This window comes from Salvelinus sp. IW2-2015, linkage group LG10, assembly GCF_002910315.2.
Source record: "Salvelinus sp. IW2-2015 linkage group LG10, ASM291031v2, whole genome shotgun sequence".
NCBI classification, from domain to species: Eukaryota; Metazoa; Chordata; class Actinopteri; order Salmoniformes; family Salmonidae; genus Salvelinus; species Salvelinus sp. IW2-2015.
Window position 1 is genome coordinate 10,735,185 of NC_036850.1, and position 16,012 is coordinate 10,751,196.

Below are 16,012 nucleotides of genomic sequence, written 5' to 3' on the forward strand. Positions count from 1 at the left end.
TCTCTGTCTCTCTCTCTCTGTCTCTCTCTCTCTCTAATTATCAGCTCCTTACAGGTTGGTGCCTTTGTCTCATTGACTGTCTACTCGGTTTAGGCGACAACATGAGCATTGGCATCCGACTGGTGTGGCTGGTGCTGACAGCTTCTGGTCCAGTTTGGCCCGGCTCAGCTCAGCAGGTTCTGTCCATAGAGATGGTCACCTGAGGACCAAGACGACTGGGTCTAGTCACAGCTGACCACATACAGTGCATATCATAAGAATTCACTCTCTTTGGATTCCTTCACATTTTATTGTTACAATGTGGTATTAAAATTGATTTAATTGTCTATTATTTTTGTATCTACACAAACTCTAATGTAAAAGTAAATGAATTCAATGAATGAAAAATAAAAAGCTAATATGATTAGATAAGTATGTCAATACATGTTAGAAACATATTTGGCAGCGATTTTAGCTGTGAGTCTTTTGGGGTGAGTCTCTTAACGTTTTGCACACCTGTGCCATATTTGCCCATTATTCTTAAAATCAATGATTCCAGTTCTGTCAAGTTGGTTGTTGTTAGACATTTTCAAGTCTTGCCATAGTTTTTCAAGCAGATTTAAGTCCAAACTGCAACTAGGCCACTCAGGTATATTCACTGACTTCTTGGTAAGCAACTGAAATGTAGAGTTGGCCTTGTGTTTTAGGCTATTGTCCTACTAACAGGTTCATTTGTCTCCCAGTGTCTGGTGGAAAGTAGACTGAACCAGGTTTTCCTGTAGGATTTTGCCTGTGGTACGCTCCATTCTGTTTATTTTTATCTACCCACAAGTCTACCTATAACATGATGCAGCCACCATCATGCKTGAAAATATGGAGAGTAGTATTCAGTATCACTTGTTTAGTGCCTTGTTGCAAACATGATGCATGTTTTGCTATTTTTATCCTCTACAAGCTTCCTTCTTTTCGCTCTGTCATGTGGGTTAGTATTGTGAAGTAACTACAATGTTGTTGATCCATCCTCACTTGTTTCTAAAATCACAGCCATTAACTACCACGCTGTTGTGTTACTACCATGTTGTGTGTTGCTACCACGCTGTTGTGTTACTACCATGTTGTGTGTTGCTACCACGCTGTTGTGTTACTACCATGTTGTGTGTTACTACCATGTTGTGTGTTGCTACCATGTTGTTGTCATGTTGTGTTGCTACCATGCTGTGTTGTCATGTGTTGCTGCATGGCTTTGTTGTTGTCTTAGGTCTCTCTTTGTGTAGTGTTGTGTTGTCTCTCTTGTCGTGATGTGTGTTTTGTCCTATATTTTAATGACATGTTTTATTTTTAATCCCAGCCCCTGTCCCCGCAGGAGGCCTTTTGGTAGGCCGTCATTGTAAATAAGAATTTGTTCTTAACCGACTTGCCTAGTTAAATAAAGGTGAAATACAAATAAAACTATGTTACTGTTTTAAAATCACCATTGGCTTCATGGTGAAATCCCTAGAGTGAGCGGGGAAAATGATGATATTGAAAAAAAAAAACATTTGCGAGGTATTGGAAAAGCCTCCTGGTCTTTGTGGTTGAATCTGTGCTTGAAATGCGCTACTCGACTGAGGGACCTTACAGATAACTGTATGTGTGAGGCACAGAGATGGGGTAGTCATTCCAAAACCCCTATTGCACACGGAGTGAGTCCATGATACTTATTATATTATTAGACTCCTGAATGTATTTAGACTTGCCATAACAAAGGGGTGAATACTTGTTTAACAAAGACATTTTAGTTATTTTTTAAAATATAATTTGTAAAAATTTGTATAATTTGTATAATTTTCACTTTGGCATAATGAGGTATTTTGTTTAGATGAGTGACAAAAATAATTGAAATGATGTACATTTTTATCCCACGTTGTAACGCAACAAACTGTGAAAAAAATCAAAATGCGGTGAATACTTATTATATGTGCTGTATAATGTCAGATAATATTTCATGTATCCTGTGAATGCGGTACATCATACTTGACCACAAACTTTACTTACTTATCTAATTCATTATTGTCTTTCTTAAACATTTTCACGATTCAAGCAGAAAATATTTTACACAACAACATCGTTTTTTTTTACAAATAAAAAACTACATTTTGTCAAAACAATACAAATATCATTTGTATATGTAGGCCTACTCTTGTCTATATACAATCTTTACTGGCTTGAGGGCAGTCTTACAGAATAAGCCTCAGAAAATCATTGAACATTATGTACCACTGTATCAATCAATTCCTTTTCCATCTAACCTGCATGAAGGTGTATGAAGGAATATGTCTCTAAAATCTACTCCTCACCAAAAGGCTGCTATGCTGTCTTCAATCTGCAATGCAAAATTAACCTCTGTTTAATCTAAGAGGGCCTCRATGAAGAGCCTGTGACAATGCGAGAGTTCAAATCCTGTTTGTCGTTCAATTATATTTCCTTGTTTCGGCTGTCCTTGAAGGGAAGCCCTTGCTTTTCCATCTCTCTACACATTATCCCGCTCTGTAATGAATGGCAACGCGAGACTCGGAGCACAGAGTGGAGAGGCGGGAAACTTGTGAGTGTGTGTGTGCTTGCGTGTGCGTGTGTGTGTGTGTGTGTGTGTGTGTGGTGTTGTGTGTGTGTTGGTGTGTGTGTGTGTGTGTTGTGTGTGTGGGTGTGGTGTGTGTGTGAGAGAAGAGAATGATGCTTTGCCGTCTGTTGGGCAAAATTACTTTCTATTTGATGTAAAGGCCAGTGTGTAAAGGAGGGTTTGAAAATGTCTAATGCTGATTGTGATTGCTAAGCAGAGTCAGCCCATTATATCATTGAATCTTTGTTAAGCAGCCCTTGAGAGCGCCTGACAGCATAATTAATCTTACCTTATGAACAAAGAAGCCAACTCAATAGTACTGAGGACGCTTATTAAATACTAAACACACTCTCCATTTAAAGGATAGCCTTTTGAAATTGTAGGAGAGGTTCTATCTTTTAGTTCTTCTTTTTTCATCTGGAAGTGAAATGATATGAGTGGGGGAGGGATTATTGTGTGGCAGAATGATGAATCATCACATGCGACAATAATACATATGAAACAATAATACTGTGCATGATAAAGCAGAGCAAATTATTTTAATTAAAATCGTTCAAATTTTTCATTATCTATTTCATCTAGTGCACTGGAAAATGAGGATACGATGAATGGTGTAAATATACACAATCCCATTCCTCCCAACAATTACACAATTTATTGAATAGAATGGATATATATATTTGTTTAAATGAATAGTTTTCAACTATTGAAATCATACTACTGGACACAAGCAATTATCCAAGCAATGACACTAATTATAGTGGTAGTACCATCCAATATCATTACTGCATATTGATGTCATGTGTGAGTGAACAATGAATAGGCTGACCGAAACACTGCAAATGTTTGCAATCATGTCCAGGAAGTGAGAATGTTATGGCGCATGGTGTCTTTACATAGAGTTTATGAATGTTGATACTGCAGTTGTTTTTAGCCTGGAAAGGACTACATCAGACACTGTATATCTATACACAGGCCATAAGAAGTCCAAATAACTTTAGGTCAAAGAGGGTTGACCCTCATGACTAGACAAAGAAAGACAGCTAACAGGTCAAGGTTTGCCTGGCTGTTTTACGGCAGAGAGGTGTTGTGTTGCTTTGAGGCTCCTACTGCTCCTACTGCCCCTCCTCCTGGTCCACAAGAGAACCAGGCCCAGCCACTTAGTCCACCAGGACCTCTTAAACACCACTTTTCTGGGGTTGGAGTGGTCTGGGCCAGGGGGTGGAGAATATTAATTTAGAAGAAACACAAGCTCAGGAGAAACACACAAGCCAGAGAGATCAGACTTGCAACTGCAAAATCATTTTAATATATTCCCTGTGCGACTTGTGAATATTAATAAAATATGAATTATTAATTTTGCCTTTGGCATGGCAAGATATACTAGTTTTAATTAGTGTACTGTACTCTTATACAATTAAAAAAATAATTGATGTCCATATAGAAAGGCGTTTTCTATGATCGCCTTTATTGTTTTGTCAACACAGTCTGCAGTAAGATGCTTGCCTTCCTGTTTTCTTGTCCACTCTGCATTGATGGTAATTTCTTGGGTAATCCCATCCACAATAATTTACATAAAGAACAACATAAAGCTACATAATGAGACATTTTCAAGGATACACATAACAGACTCTTAGGAAAAAGGGTTCCAAAAGGGTTCTTACGCTGACCCAATAGGAGAACCTATCAGGGAAAAGTAACACCCAGATGCAGACTGTCGAAGTAACCCTGTTTATTGTAGCAACAGGGCAGGCAAAGACAGGTTCAAGGCAGGCAGGGCGAAAATCCAGGGTAAGGCAAAGGTACAGGACGGCAGGCAGGCTCAGGGTCAGGCAGAGAGGTCAGGCGGGCGGGTACAGGGTCAGGACAGGCAAAGGTCAAAAACGGGAGGATAGCAAAGAGAGGCTGGAAACGATAGGAGCTGACAGGAAAAACGCTGGTAAGCTTGAACGAACAAGACGAACTGGCAACAAACAGACAGAGAACACAGGTGTAAAAACACGGGATATTTTGGAAGATGGCGCACCCTGGAGGGGGTGAGAGACAAGCTCAAGGACAGGTGAAACAGATCAGGGCGTGAAAGATCTTTTTGGTTCCAGGTAGAACCCGTTTTGGTTCCAGGTAGAACCTTTGTGGAAATGGTTCTACATGGAACCCTAAAGGGTTCTACCTGGAACCAAAAGGTTATACCTGGAACCAAAAAGGGTTACACCTGGAAGCAAAATGGGTTCTTCAAAGCGTTATCTTATGGGACAGCCGAAGAACCCTTTTAGGTTCTAGATAGACACTATACAACGATAGCGTATAGAATATTGTGTGATGAGAAACGGCCTATATGTACGTACAACAACAGACTGCCTTAAGGCTAATGAGCCACACTTGTGATCTTACAGGGCTATATTATTGTCAATACAGTAAATCATTGATAATTACAAAATGTGTAACTACATATAACTATCTGTATGCAGTCTTTAATAGCAACAACATACAGTACATACATCTACTTTGTGTTCTACACAGCATGTGTTTCACAGGAGGTTGTGGTACCTTAATTGGGAGGACGGGCTCGTGGCTGGAGCGGAATCGGTGGAATGGTATCAAATACATCAAAAACACTTTGGTTGATGCCAATCCTTTACTGCGTTCCGGCCATTATTATGAACCGCCCTCCGCAGCCTCCACTGATGTGTTGTAGTTCATGTGAGTTCGTTTACCCTTTTCCAACATCTTTGTATAAAGGCATGTGCATATGTGCCATTTGCCTGTGCATGCACATTCTGAATGTGTGTGTATGTTTGCTTTGGTATGTTTGTCTCTTTGCCTCCTCTCTGCATGGCGAAGTGGCAGATGGATGTGTGAGAAGCAGGAAAATCTGCTCCTGTCCATGTCAGTTCTGCTCCAAAGAGCAGTGATAACTGAATAATAATCCTGGTAGTGTGCCCTCTCCCTCTATCTTTCTCCTTCTCTGTCACAGCCTTTATCCTTCTGTTTCTGGGGATTGTCTCCTTATCACATGCACAGACTCTGGCCCTTCTTAGCAAATTACTATGCTTAAATTAAAGAGGACTTGAGTGACACAGCTCTCAGGATTTATAGAGGTCAGGGATCTACAAACRCTGCTTACCCACTGGGCAAAAACTGGTTGAATCAGCAAACACTGCTATCCCAGTGGACAAAAACTGGTTGAATTGTTTCCACGTCATTTCAACATTTTTGGGGTTGAAATTATGTGAGACAACGTTGATTCAATCAGTTTTGGTCCAGTGGGATAGCAGTGTTGTTTGTTCCCTGACCTCTATAAATACTGAGAGCTGTGTCACTCAAGTCCTCTTTAATTTAAACATGGTAATTTGGTAATTCAGTGTGGAAAACTGATTGGATTTGAAAAAAGTAATCTACGTATTTCATATTTTTTCACCCAACTTTTAACCTGTTGTCACGATTGTTGAAATGAGTGGACCAAGGYGCAGCGTGCGTAGAGTTCCACATTACATTTAATAGTGAAACTTACAACCAAAACAACAAAGAATATAACAAACGTGCAGTATTGCAGTGCTCAAGGCAACTATACAAAAACAAGATCCCACAACAAACAGGTGGGAAAAGGCTGCCTAGCTATGATCCCCAATCAGAGACAACGATAGACAGCTGCCTCTGATTGGAAACCATACCAGGCCAACATAGAAATAACAAAACTAGAATGCCCACCCTAGTCACACCCTGACCTAACCAAAATAGAGAATAAAAAGTCTCTCTAAGGTCAGGGCGTGACACCTGTGTTTCAGATTTATTTTTCCACCTAACTTTTAACCTAAATCCAACGACAAGGTGACATTTTTTGTTGATTTCACGTTGAATTCACGTTAGCTGACAACTCAACCTGTAAATCGAAACTAGACGTTGAACTGACATCTGTGCCCAGTGGAAATGTACTCCTAGAGTCGATGTCCACACCCACACGGAAATCTAATAAGGATAACTAAACAATCTCCATCAAAAATCTGTTTAATAACTTCTTATGGCTGGGGGCAGTATTGAGTAGCTTGGATGAATAAGGTGCCCAGAGTAAACTGCCTGCTACTCAGTCCCCGAAGCTAAGATATGCATATTATTAGTAGATTTGGAAAGAAAACACTCTAAAACTGTTTGAATGATGTCTGTGAGTATAACAGAACTCATATGGCAGGCAAAAACCTGAGAAAAAATCCAACCAGGAAGTGGGAAATCTGAGGTTTGTAGGTTTGCCTATCCAATATACAGTGTCTTTGGGGTCATATTGCACTTCCTAAGGCTTCCACTAGATGTCAACAGTCTTTAGGACCTTGTTTGATGCTTCGACTGTGAAGAATGAGGGAAGGAGAGCTCTTTGAGTCAGGTGTCTGGCATGAGCTGATCACGCGCGCTCCCGTGAGAGCGACCTGCGTTCCATCGCTTTTCTGAAAACAAAGGAATTCTCCGGTTGAAACATTATTGAAGATTTATGTTAAAAACATCCTAAAGATTGATTCTATACATCGTTTGACATGTTTCTACGAACTGTAATGGAATTTTTTTACTTTTCTTCTGAACTGCGCGTCATCAATTTGGATTTTGGAACTAAACGCGCAAACAAAAAGCAGCTATTTGGACATAAAATATGGATCTTATCGAACAAAACAAACATTTATTGTGGAACTGGGATTCCTGGGAGTGCATTCTGATGAAGATCATCAAAGGTAAGTGAATATTTATAATACTATTTCTGACTTCTGTTGACTCCACAACATGGCGGATATCTGTATGGCTTGTTTGGGCTCTGAGCGCTGTACTCAGATTATTGCATGGTGTGCTTTTTCCGTAAAGTTTTTTTGAAATCTGACACAGCGGTTGCATTAACTTCTCTAGGATAGGGGGCAGCATTTTCACTTTTGGATAAATAGTGTGCCCAATTTCAACTTCCTTCTACTCATCCCCAGAATATAAGATGTGCATATTGTTAGTAGATTTGGATAGAAAACACTCTGAAGTTTATAAAACTGTTTGAATCATGTCTGTGAGTATAACAGAACTTATGTAGCAGGCAAAACCCAGAGGACAAACCATTCAGATTTTCTTTTCTTTTTTTAGGTCACTGTCTGTTCAATGAAGTTTCATTGGGATACTAGATTTGTGACTTGTTTGCAGTTCCTACAGCTTCCACTGGATGTCACCAGTCTTTGAAAATTGGTTGAGGGTATTCCTTTATGTAATGAAGAAGTACGGACATCTTGAATGAGTGTCACTTGAAGTGTACTTTTTGAGAGAGGTGCATGACTCGAAAAGTAGCGTCAGTTTGTTGTCTTCCTGTATTGAACACAGATAGTCCCGTCTTCAATTTGATCGATGATTATTAACATTTAAAAATACCTACAGTTGTATTACAAAAGTAGTTTGAAATGTTTTGGCAAAGTTTACACGTAACTATTGAGATATTTTGTAGTGACGTTGCGCAAATTGGAAGCTGTTTTTTTCTGGATCAAACGCGCCAAATAAATGGACATTTTGGATAGAAATGGACGGAATTAATTGAACAAAATTAATTGAACAAAAAGGACCATTTGTGATGTTTATGGGACATATTGGAGTGCCAACAAAAGAAGCTCGTCAAAGGTAAGGCAAAGGTAAGGCATGATTTATATTTTATTTCTGCGTTTTGTGTTGTGCCTGTAGGGTTGAAATATGCTACACTCTCTTTGTTTACTGTTGTGCTATCATCAGATAATAGCATCTTATGCTTTCGCCGAAAAGCCTTTTTGAAATCTGACATGTTGGCTGGATTCACAACGAGTGTAGCTTTAATTTGGTATCTTACATGTGTGATTTAAGGAAAGTTAGATTTTTATAGTAATATATTTGAATTTGGCGCGCTACATTTTTTTGGATTTTGGCCAAGTGGGACGCTACCGTCCCACCTATCCTAGAGAGTTAAGGAGACGTTTATCTAAAGTTCCATGTCTAATACTTGTATCTTTTATCAATGTTTATTATGAGTATTTCTGTATATTGATGTGGCTCTCTGCAAAATCACAGGATGTTTTGGAGGCAAAACATTACTGAACATAACGAGCCAATGTAAACTAAGATTTTTGGATGTAAATATGAACTTTATCGAACAAAACATACATGTATTGTGTAACATGAAATCCTATGAGTGTCATCTGATGAAGATCATCAAAAGTTAGTGATTCATTTTATCTCTATTTCTGCTTTTTGTGACTCCTCTCTTTGGCTGGAAAAATGGCTTTGTTTTTCTGTGACTAGGTACTGACCTAACATAATCGTTTGGTGTGCCTTCGTGGTAAAGCCTTTTTGAAATCGGACACTGTGGCTGGATTTACAACAAGTTTATCTTTAAAATGGTGTAAAATACTTGTATGTTTGAGGAATTTTAATTATGAGATTTCTGTTGTTTGAATTTGGCGCCCTGCACTTTCACTGGCTGTTGTCAAGTCGATCCCGTTAACGGGATCTCAGCCATAAGAAGTGCTAGAGGCATCTGCCGATGTTGGCCGTGTTTGACAGACCAGGAGATTGTCACAAAAATGTCTGAACAGTTTGGGTTAGGATTATCAATGGAAAGATGAAACTCTCACGAACATGATGGTGTTCTCCATTTTGCTCTACATCCCCCACAAGTGTCACGGGACTCGTCTGAAGGTAACCCAGTAATGGGACAAAAATCAAATGGAAGTGAATAGGGCATTGAAATATTATTGATTATTTAGGCTAAAAACAATCTGAGGTTTGAATATAAACATCGTTTGACATGTTTCTATGAGCTTTACGGATACAGTTTGGATTTTTTTGTCTTCCTGTTTTTACTGCGTTTGAGCCTGTGGATTACTGAAGAAAACGCGCGAACAAAACTGAGGTTTTTCGGTAGAAAGAGACTTTATCGAACAAAAATAACATTTATTGAGTAAATGATTGAGTCTGCTGATTGCAACCATATGTAGATCATCAAAGGTAAGGGATTAATTTTATCTCTATTTCTAAATTGTGTAACTGTTCTAGCTGGCTGGCTACTGTTTGTAATGATTTGTTTAGTGGGCTATGTTCTCATAATCGTAATGTATGCTTTCGCCGTAAAGCATTTAAAAAATCTGACACCGTGGTTGGATTCACAAGCAGTTCATCTTTAAACCTATGTAAAATATGTTTTGTTTTCTGAATTTTTATAATGAGTATTTCTGTATATGAATTTGGCGCCCACCAGTTTTACTGGCAGTTGAAGAGGTGGGATGCTACCGTCTCACGTGCCCAAGAGAGGTTAATGCGTTTGAGCCAATCAGTTGTGTTGTGACAAGGTAGGGGGGGCATACAGAAGATAGCCCTATTTGGTAAAAGACCAAGTCCATATTATGGCAAGAAAAGCTCAAATAATCAAAGAGAAATGACAGTCCTGACCGTCATTACTTTAAGACATGAAGGTCAGTCAATACGGAACATTTCAAGAACTTTGAAAGTTTATTCAAGTGCAGTTGCAAAAACCATCATGCGCTATGATGAAACTGGCTCACATGAGGACCACCACAGGAATGGAAGACCCAGAGTTACCTCTGCTGTAGAGGATAAGTTCATTAGAGTTACCAGCCTCAGAAATTGCAGCCCAAAAAATTCTTTACAGAGTTCAAGTAATAGAAACATCTCAACATCAACTGTTCAGAGGAGACTGCACGAATCAGACCTTCATGGTCAAATTGCTGTAAAGAAACCACTACTAAAGGACACCAATAAGAAGAAGAGACTTGAGCCAAGAAACATGAGCAATGGAAATTAGACTGGTGGAAATGTGTCCTTTGGTCTGGAGTTCACATTTGAGATTTTTGGTCCCAACCGCCGTGTCTTTGTGAGACGCGATGTGGGTGAACGGATGATCTCTGCATGTGTGTTTCCCACCGTAAAGCATGGAGGAGGAGGTGTTATGGTGTGGGGGTGCATTACTCCAGGCTGTGTAAGGGCTATTTTACCAAGAAGGAGAGTGATGGCGTGCTGCATCAGATGACCTGGCCTCCACAATTCCCCGACCTCAACCAAATTGAGATGATTTGATATGAGTCGGACCGCAGAGTGAAAGAAAAGTAGCCAACAAGTGCTCAGCATATCTGGGAACTCCTTCAAGACCGTTCGGAAAAGCATTCCAGGTGAAGCTGGTTGAGAGAATGACAAGTGTGCAAAGCTGTCAAGGCAATGGGTGGTTACTTTGAAGAATCTAAAATATGAAATATATTTTGATGTGTTTTACACTTTTTTGGAATCTACACGACTCCATATGTGCTTTTTCATAGTTGTGACGTCGTCACTATTATTCTACAATGTAGGAAATAGTAAAAAGGAAAGAAAAACCCTTGAATGAGTAGGCATTCTAAAACTTTTGACCGGTTTTCTGAGCTTTCTTATATCTCTCAGTTATAGGACAGTCATTTCACAAATACTTCCTTTTGATTTATTCTTAGACTATCTTTTTTTCCATGTATGAATCAGATATTCAATGCATTTCTATGGGCTAATAAAACTGAGGCAGACTTCAAAGAATGACTCCTCTTCAGTAATTGCAATTTTACTTCTGAGTGACATTTATTTGTTAAACACCACACCTTTTTCACAGCTAACATTCACCAGGTTTGGTGAGGTGAAGCTGTGCCTCTCTCTCTCTCTCTCTCTCTCCATCTCTCTCTCTCTCGGTCTTGTAGTTATCTCTCTCCATCTCTCTCTTCTCGTCTGTAGTTATCTCTCTCCATCTCTCTCTCGTCTGTAGTTATCTCTCTCCACTCTCTCCTCTCTCTCTCTCGTCTGTAGTTATCTCTCTCTCTCTCTCTCTCTCTCGCTCTCACATCTCTCTCTCTCTTTCTCTCTTCCTCGCTTTCCCATCTCTCTCTCTCGTCTGTAGTTATCTTCTCCATCTCTCTCTCTCGTCTGTAGTTATCTCTCTCCATCTCTCTCTCTCGTCTGTAGTTATCTCTCTCCATCTCTCTCTCTCGTCTGTAGTTATCTCTCTCCATCTCTCTCTCTCTCTGGATTAAGCTGCAGGAGGCCACTTGTATATCATGTGACTCACTACCATCAGCACCTTCACATGTAAATTCAAATTCAGTACTTCACCCCTGAGAAAGGAAAAGAGGAAAGAGAAAAAAAAGAAAGGAGGGATTCTGACACGCATATCAAGGGGGAAAAACTTCAGAACCCCAGCTAATGGAGTTGGCATGAAATTTGAGGATTTAATATTGCATGCGGTTGGGTTTTTTGTGCAATTGACCAACATGACATGCCTAACTGTATAAATGGGCGGCTTTATGATGATAAGATCACTGGCTAATAAGATATTTATATGACAGGCTGACGGATCCATCTCCTCGCTGCCATCTTCACGCCTCGCCGAGCCGGTGAGGATCAAACGCAAATTCTCCAAATGGGGTTGTTAAATGGAGAGGAAATTTTATAAATTCATATTTTGGAGGAACTAAAGGAGGAAGTTAAGTTCTGACAAATATGTTTGAGTGAAAGAGGTGTCTAAATTCGATATCTTTAGCGGGATCGTCTAAAGTGAACAATCTGTCAATTTCCTAAGGGATTTCTACACATTTTGACAATAATATGAACAATTTAAACGTATTCATGGAATCATACTATACTGTATGCTCGTATACAAACATTCTCCTGAGCAGAAATATCTGGAGGGACCAATTAACAGGCAACTTGGCGACAGGAAGTGTCTTTGGTTGTCACAAGGCTTCTCATCAACCCTGGACCCCATGTTTGAATAAGGAGGCCTGTCATGGCATCAGTAACAGCGACACATGTGAATGGTTGTGTGTTTTCACTCCCCACATGCATGTCAACATGGCAAGCGTAGCCTGCGCTAATTAGCTTTAATGGTGCTAATGAAGGGGCTGACGTGGTAACACCCAGTTTCAAGACAGCTGCCCGAAGTAGACAACGTAAACACACATTTCACACATTCAACAATGACTGGATATAAGCAAGTGGAGTATTTTCTGTCACAATCCTTTAACACACCTGTACTTCTGCAGAACTTCGTGACATAAAGCTTACTACATTCATAGTAGTCAAGTATGTGGCAATGTACTATATGCTCTGCATGCTGAGACAGGTGTGGATAGACCTGTAGGCCTACATACATTTGACATCGCTGAATCCTTTACACTACACCTACTTTCCCTGTATGTTTTCATTTGATTAATCCACGTGCTTAACCATGATGTGCTGTAGACGACCAGCTTGAGGAAAGCCACATGTTCCCTTTCCCCCTCTCCCTCCCTCCTCCCCTTAAATCTCAATGGAGCTCCTGTGTACTCTATGTGTATTATCCATGGTGGCACCGTTGATAGATGAGATACCTTCTCAATTACGAGGGTACAACATTGCCTTTCCAAGCTGAAAGGGTCAGAAACGGGCTTCTTTTATCTTCCAAAAGGGTGATATAGTCATATGAAGACATCTCTCAAATCTAAACTGCAATACTGTTCAAGCCCAGCACACAAACAAAGCTAAGGGTTGCACTGTACATACCATATAACACACCACTATCTGATGCTGGGATACCACTTCTGTTGTAAATAAGCACTTTAAAAGACACTGTAGGTTATAATTGTATCATACCAGCTCAAAACGTGTATGCATTTTAATATTATGTCACTGTACATTCAAGAGGGTGAGTAAGGTCAAGGAACGGAAACAAACATAGATAAGACCATATTAAAAGCATCTTTCTTATGGCACAATGCTAAAGCAGCCAAAGCCTGAGCATTAATCTTTATTCTGCTGAGATTTGTGAAAGGGGAGATTGAGAGGGGGCCGATGATGCAGGGTGTTCTGAGGCGGACATCTTGAAGCGTGATGTTGAGCTATGTTCCTGGTCGGGCAGGGGAGGCATCGACATATAAAATGGTTGTAAATTTGCATTAGGCTCAATCCATCATAGGCGAGGGTAGAGCGCAGGGACAATGTGCAAGCTGCCCTGTTCTACACAGCAGAGCAGGCAGCCTCTGACAGATTCCTATTTAAGTGACTGTGAATGCAACAATTCCACAAATAATTTGTCAAGCGGTGCAGCTGAACTAGCTCTGAACCCTACTCCTCACACACATGCCCAGTGCTTCCTCTCTCCCTGCCACCCTCTCTCTCTGAGGCWCAGTAAGAAATATCTTGCCTTTATTTGTTTGCAGCATGAAATGTGTACTTAAGCAAACTGGGATTTCTGTATCTCATACAGAAAATGTATGCTTTTAAAAGAACCAAAAGCCCAATTTATGTACTTTCCTTGTATTTTTGAATTTCCCTGAGCAATATAATCTCAACAGAATATGTTGATTTGTTACATATTCATCCCAAACTCCAGTGGATTACGTGCTGTCCAGACATATTTAGATTGTTGAAATTATAGCATGGCATTTTATTTGCATGGCAATTTACAACTGTCCACTATGGGCTAGGGCGTTGGGGTTGAGGATGGGTTTAAACCGCGAGCTATGACTCCAGGCATTGTTGGTTCAATCACAGTGCTAAGCACTTGTTTTTTTTAACTTGTTTAAATTTTTGTTTTTCCGTTTTTAGCCCTATCCCTAACCTTTACCACTCGAAATGAATGACTAAACTTAAGTTTAGGTTGAACTTTTTCACAGTTTGACTGAGGGATAACATATGGCAAAATATGCCGTAATTAAAAGGGCAAGACATACAGTATCTCTGTTGCCTGCAGCTATGTCAAATGTCAAAATGTTCTTTTAAGGTTTTGTTGCACTTATTCTAGATTAACTTTCCTATCTAGCTAGCTACAGTATAAACAAATTACACATTTTAGGCTTGAAGCTTAAAGATACCTACAGTGGGGTCCAAAAAGATTGACAACTTTGATAAAGATGAGCAATAATGRCTGTATAAAATAAATAATTCAAATACTGAGCTATATTGTATGCTAAAACATTTATATTATTTTATACTAATACAATTGCTCAGATAAAGAGATTTTGTTTAACAAGTAATCTTTTTTTTTCTTTCAAAGAAGGTAGGCATCAAAATGATTGACACCCCTAAAGATACTTATAAACAAAGTAGTCAAAAGTTTAGTATGGTCCCAGAGGGGTCGGGTTAAATGCGGAAGACAAATTTCCGTATACCCTTTCAAATCAAAATCAAGTTTACTTTATATAGCCCTTCGTACATCAGCTAATATCTCGAAGTGCTGTACAGAAACCCAGCCTAAAACCCCAAACAGCAAGCAATGCAGGTGTAGAAGCACGGTGGCTAGGAAAAACTCTCTAGAAAGGCCAAAACCTAGGAAGAAACCTAGAGAGGAACCAGGCTATGAGGGGTGGCCAGTTTCCTCTTCTGGCTGTGCGGGTGGAGTTATAACAGAACATGGCCAAGATGTTCAAATGTTCATAAATGACCAGCATGGTCAAATATTAATCAGGAGTAAATGTCAGTTGGCTTTTCATAGCCGATCATTAAGAGTATCTCTACCGCTCCTGCGGTCTCTAGAGAGTTGAAAACAGCAGGTCTGGGACAGGTAGCACGTCCGTGGAGAGGTCAGGTTCCATAGCCGCAGGCAGAACAGCTGAAACTGGACCAGCAGCAAGGCCAGGTGGACTGGGGACAGCAAGGAGTCATCATGCCCGGTAGTCCTGGTGCATGCTCCTAGGGCTCAGGTCCTCCGAGAGAGAGAAAGAAAGAGAGGAGGGAATTAGAGAGGCATACTTAAATTCACACAGGACACCGGATAAGACAGGAGAAGTACTCCAGATATAACCAACTGACCCCAGCCCCCCGACACATAAACTACTGCAGCATAAATACTGGAGGCTGAGACAGGAGGGGTCAGGAGACACTGTGGCCCCATCCGATGATACCCCGGACAGGGCCAAAGAGGAAGGATATAACCCCACCCACTTTGCCAAAGCACAGCCCCGCACCACTAGAGGGATATCTTCAACCACCAACTTACAATCCTGATACAAGGCCGAGTATAGCCCACAAAGATCTCCACCACAGCACAAACCAAGGGGGCGCCAACCCAGACAGGAAGATCACGTCAGTGACTCAACCCACTCAAGTGACGCACCCCTCCTAGGGACGGCATGAAAGAGCACCAGTAAGCCAGTGACTCAGCCCCTGTAATAGGGTTAGAGGCAGATAATCCCAGTGGAGAGAGGGGAACGGCCAGGCAAAGACAGCAAGGGCGGTTCGTTGCTCCAGAGCCTTTCCGTTCACCTTCACACTCCTGGGCCAGACTACACTCAATCATATGACTACTGAAGAGATAAGTCTTCAGTAAAGACTTAAAGGTTGAGACCGAGTCTGCGTCTCTCACATGGGTAGGCAGACCATTCCATAAAAATGGAGATCTATAGGAGAAAGCCCTGCCTCCAGCTGTTTGCTAGGGACAATTAGGAGGCCTGC